Source organism: Cuculus canorus, chromosome 11 (assembly GCF_017976375.1).
Source record: "Cuculus canorus isolate bCucCan1 chromosome 11, bCucCan1.pri, whole genome shotgun sequence".
NCBI lineage: Eukaryota > Metazoa > Chordata > Aves > Cuculiformes > Cuculidae > Cuculus > Cuculus canorus.
This window is the reverse complement of record NC_071411.1, coordinates 6,791,425-6,796,912: the sequence shown is the minus strand read 5'-3', so window position 1 is coordinate 6,796,912 and position 5,488 is coordinate 6,791,425.

Genomic DNA, 5,488 nt, shown 5'->3' with positions numbered 1-5,488 from the left:
TTCACTATATCTGTTCCTGCTGTGGCCTCTGTTACCGATGCCTTGCTTTCTGAGAGGACATTGGCTCCTTCAGCTTATTTTCCTGCACATAGGCCGTGGGCTGGCTCTGCACCACCTGGCTTCCAAGCAGTGAGGGAAGCATGGCTCTGCTCTCCTCCCTTGGTGACCCATTTGTACTGTCCTGCCAGAACATGGGTGTAAAGCTCCAAGGTTTTTTTTTCTGGTTCCTCTCTACCAGGGTTATTCTGTTCCATTAGCAGTGCTGTGGCACAGGTGTGGTCAATGTGGTGGTGGTGTGTCAGGGAGGTGGTGTTTATCTCGGAAGGTTGCTCTGGGCAGCCCCTGACAGGTAAGTTATCCCTCCCTCTCCCATCACCCTGTGCCTCTGTTGTTGCTGACTGTACATTTAATCCAAGGATGGAAATTTCTCAGCCTCTGTGCTTAACTACTCTGACTTGTTCAGTGTGCTGACAGCCGCTGAAGCATGGGTTTTCTCCAAAACCTCAAGTCTGCTGAATTGCCCAGGCAAGTCCTTCCTCTTTTCTCTTAAGACACAGATTCTTGTTTTCTTGTTTGCCTTCTTGTATGTCTGGGTGGCTGCAATAGTCTCAGTGGCAATCACTGAGCTGCCTTTGTGCCGCCTCTGTTGACTTCAGAGCGTGACAGGCATTCAGGAAACGAGGATCCAAACGCGTCCTCATGGCTCCATGAAGAACGTGATTTTGATGGGAGGATTAGACCAATAGCATCTGGATGCCTAATGCTATTGAAGGGAGGGACTGGGCTTGGAAAAGTTCAAGTACCAATCAGACTCCTGGAATTTGATAAAACAGTGTTTATAAGGAGTTATTGTGCTGTGAGAGCCTGGAGTAAACGACAAACCTCTTTAAGAGGCTTAAGCTGTTCATGTTGGTAGTCATGGTCAAGCTGTGGAGATAGCACCTTCCCACGTAACAGCTCACAGTTGGTGTGCGTTGGCAGACTTGTCTGCTCAGGGTGACGCTGGGTTTTTCTCTCTTGCTGTGGGCAGCCCGTCGAAGTCGGCTCAGCCTGGGGAGTTGATTTGTGTCTGTGCTCACCTCCCTGGGATGAACAAAGCTAGGGCCGATGATAGGAAACAAAGGCTTGGCTCGGTTCTCTGCTCACAAGGGGTGGGGGTGCTGGCAGAGCACATTTTTGTTTTACCTTCTAAGCTAAAATGGATTTGATATAACATATTTATTAAGAGAGGCCACAGTGGCAGATGGTACATTAGAGTTGGGATCTGTTTTGAATAAACAGGCTGGCTCAGCCGGGGTTGCTGTCTGCCTCGAAGAAGTGCTGGGGGAGAAAGGCAGGCAATTCCTTTTCTAGGGTTGCAAATGATTTCTAGGGTTTTAGGTTGGAAATAAAATATGGGTTACTGGCAATAACCAAGGCAAGGGCTGCAGAGAGGCAGTGTTAATGAGGAGCCAGCAGCCACATTTGGGTGTAGCTGTGGACGTGCAGATCCTCAGGGCCGAAGCCAAGCTGTGAGCTTCAAGCTATGAGTGATCAGCATTTGGGGAAGGGGGCAGGAATGCTTGTCTTTCAGTTTTCCTAGCTGTGGTTAACTTCGTAAGCCAGCAAGGTTTGAAGGTCATCTCAGGAGGCTAAAGAAAGCCTTGGAAGAGGATCTGTGCCCATGCAAGGAACTAGCTCTGGTCCCAAGGGTCTGGCTGCTCAGTTCCCAAAATAAATGCTGAGAACTGAGTCTGAGAGCTTTCCTTTTCCTCCTCTTGCCATCGGAGCAAGTTTGAGGGGAAAAGGAGCAAGACAGGAAAGTGAAATCTGCTTCTTCCTGACAGCAGCTCTCTGCTGGTGGGTCTGCTTTGCACCTGCTCTGTTAGCTGGTGTTGCAAAACATTGAGGCATCGAGTGTTAGGAAGGAGGAAGGTGGAGGCTGTGCTATGGCGTAGCCAGATGCATCGGTTCATGGGCTCAGGGCAGGGTGAGGTTGGCCTTTGTAAACAAATCCAAAGTAACTTGTAGCTTTCCCGCAGAGGAAACTGAGCTGGTCTGTGTTGCACTGGGATGTCATGGTAAGAAAAAATGCCTCCCTCTTTATTCTTTTTATCATCCTCCTCCTTTGTGAGCCACGATCATCCCAGTAGCATTCGCACAAGGCTGAGCAGAGACCTGCTCTGGAGGGAAGGGGAGTAAATGTGTTAGTTACTGCTGCCTGAGATACGCTTTCAGAGATGAAGGCTGATCTTTCATATCAAGGCTGAGATGACGTTCTATCTCTCCCTTCTGCTCAGAAGGTTTTATTCTAACACATACTTGGCACAGCATAGCAGAACCACCAATATTTCTATGAATTTTATTAAGCTTGCTTCCATAATGGGAGGCAGCAATCTGCTCTCTAGAACTCCTTTCACCCTCCTCCTACCTGATCTAAAACTGAACTTTTATCCAGGAGTGTTAGAACAAGTCTGTTGGCGGCAAGTTCAATCTCTTTCCTTTTCCCGAAGGCTGTCATTAAGAAGCTGAAAATGCTTCAGGCAAATAGTCCCAGAAGCTTTTTCTGCTGTGCCTCTTCTCTGGTCCGAGTGCCTGTTGGGCACAACGTCTTCAAAGCCATCCAAAGCTCTGGCCATGCTGCTCTTGGAGTGACCACTCCTTCCCTTCCCAGGCCAGGAGAGATGGTATTTCTTGTGTCCTGATTTTATGTGTCCTTTTCCAATCAAACACGCAATTAAAAACGTCTTCTAGGTCTGAAAGCACACCAGGGGAAAGCACTTCTGTTTCACTGCAGTGCTCACAGTGCTGGCTGTGATAACAGAGCAGATCAGTCTTGCATGCAAAGTCAGAGTCTGTTGGGCATCCAGGACTCGCAGTCACGCAAGGCTGGGTTTTGGTGCAGAGCAGCTGTGCGGTGAGGGGTGTACACACACTCGGCATGGGAGGAGAGGGCTTGGTGTTAAAGTGCATGGGGTGAGCCCTGGAAGGGCCGTTGCGGCTTTTGATAGGGATAACAAGGGCTGTCCTGTGCTGCAGGCAGCCAGCTTGTTGCTGTCGTTGCAGCACAAAGCTGACCCTGCGCTCCAGCTTGAGGGAAAGAACTGGTTTTGTTCTCTGGATGGGGAACCAGAGTTGTTTGTTTCTAACATGTGGATCCCGCCTACTTCAGGGTTAACTGAGTTGCCCTGAGGAGAGCTTTGTTGGTGTTGCCACTGCGTGGTTTTCATCTAAATGAAGGCACCAGTCTCATATGAAGGCTGCTCACCTTGGGCAGGCCGGAAAGCTCTGCTTTTCCTGGCGCTCTGGCTGAGGACGGGGTTTACCATAGTATGGTAGAGTCTTATTATAAAATCATAGATTGGTTTGAATTGGAAGAGACCTTAAAGATCATTCCATTTGAATCGTTGTTGCCATGGGCAAGCACACCTTTTGCTGAACCAGGTTGCTCATCCAACCTTGAACACCTCCAGGGATGGGACAGCCATGACTTCTCAGGGCAACCTGTGCCAGCGCCTCACCACCCTCATAGGAAAAAAAATCCTTCCTAATATCTAATCTAAATGCCTCCTCTTTCAGCTTAAAACTGTTATCCTATTCCTGCACTTCCTGATAAAGAGCCCCTCCCCAGCTATTCTGTAGCCCCCCTTTAAGTACTGGAAGGCTGCTATAAGGCCACCGGACCTTATGGGAAAGGCTTGCTTGCCTTTGGTCATGGACCCTTCCTAAACTGATGCAGGGAAGATACTGCTCATCCTTTGCACCCGAGCTGCCATTGCTTCATCTCTGCCGTTCTTATCTCTGTGTGTGTTCTTACCAGACACGCATTTTCCATGCTGGATGTCTTGCCCTCTTGTCAGCCTCCTCCCAGGCCAAGCAGCGTTCTTTGCCAAGTTTCCTCTGTTTAGACATCAGTGCATATCATGTGGTCCATCTAAACTCTTAATTGATCCCTTAGGAATCTTTTTTTCATCTGAATTCCTGGAATATTTCCAGACGCTGAAGAGCTTTCTCTAGAGAGAAAGGAAATTAATCCCGGGTCCCTCCTTCCTGAGGAGTGGTGGCCACGGGAAGGCCAGTAGTTTGTCTTGCTCCTGTAAGGAGGTGCGGGCTCTGCAGTCTTTGCTCATGGACGTGGCTGTAGGGTTTGATAAGGCAGTTGTTTAGGAGAGCAACAGGAAGGTGAATGGTAACTCTACATCAGCAGCTCCCCATCAGGTGGAGAAAAGGCATCCCAGAGTGGTAAACTGGGAGAGCGTTGTTCTGTGCAAAGGGAACTTGTGTGCCCTTACGAGGAGAGAAGAGCGTACGCCTTCTCAAAAAAAATGACTATTGAGAGCCTGGAGTGAGCAGGAGCAGAGGCGGCAGGACTTGGGCCGCTAGCATGGTGGTAGAGGTGGTCTGTGATGGTGTGGTGGCACCTGCGTGGCCCCATCGGCTCCATCCCGCTTTCCCTGTGATGGAGATCACCCCTAGGCTGGGCAAAGCCAGGCAACGGGAGAGGTACAAGTTCCTCCTCGCTCCCACCAGCAGTGGGAGTGAATTACAGCCCCACCTCTCCCTCCTCCTCTGATAGGCTACAAATCCCGAGCTTAACTGTTTTCCTGCAGAAAATGCAACCAAAGCACTGATGGTTTATATGCTGAGCAGACCCTCTGAATTAAAATTCCCTACCACTGACTGAAACTGCAGCATTTGGCTCTTCTCCAGCGCTTGAGCCTGGACTGGATGATGGGCTGTGTGGTCCTGGAGGTCTGACAGAGGCCCAGTCCCTGCAGCGATGTGACAGAGTGTGACACCCCAACGGCAGGCCAGGCTGTCCATCCCTGCCAGAGTGGCTGGAGGGGGTTCCTTAGGAGTTCTCCCCACCACTTGGCACTGCTCTGGCTCCTGCTTTGCCATCAGCTGATCTCCACCTCGCACCAACCCTGAGGGGAACCGCCAGCTCTGGATAACACGAGACTGAGCGCAGGCTGGGGTAGAAGAAATAGGCAAAAACTTCAGCGTTCCTGCAGACTCACAGGATCATTCTAGAAGAACATGCTAAAAACAGAAAGGCCACCTACAGCGTGATAGTTTGCCAGGCACTGAGTGGTGATGCCAACTGCATCGCCAAAAAGGCTCTTTTGTGCCAGCGCTGCTCCTGCTAGCCCGTCCACTCCCTCCTGGGCTGGATCCATGCCCTAACACCATGGTGTGCACCCTCCAGTGGCCTCGGAGCTGCAAGGAACTTAATGCGCCACGAAAATTCCAGGTGCAAGGGAATTGCTGGTATTAAAGCAAGTCTTGTTACCCATAAAGCTCATTACTACCACAATGAGTCCGCCGGTTCGGCAAAAAGCCCTGGCTCTGCTCTCAGTACTGAGGTGCATCAAAGTCAACAGCCAGAGCTTTGGACCCAGCGATCAGAAACACAGCCCACGTGGGGCCGCAGAAAGAGAATATTATTCTCTTGATGTAGTGAGCAGAACTGTGAGGATGAAATGAGTTCCCAGAGGTTGTAGGTTAG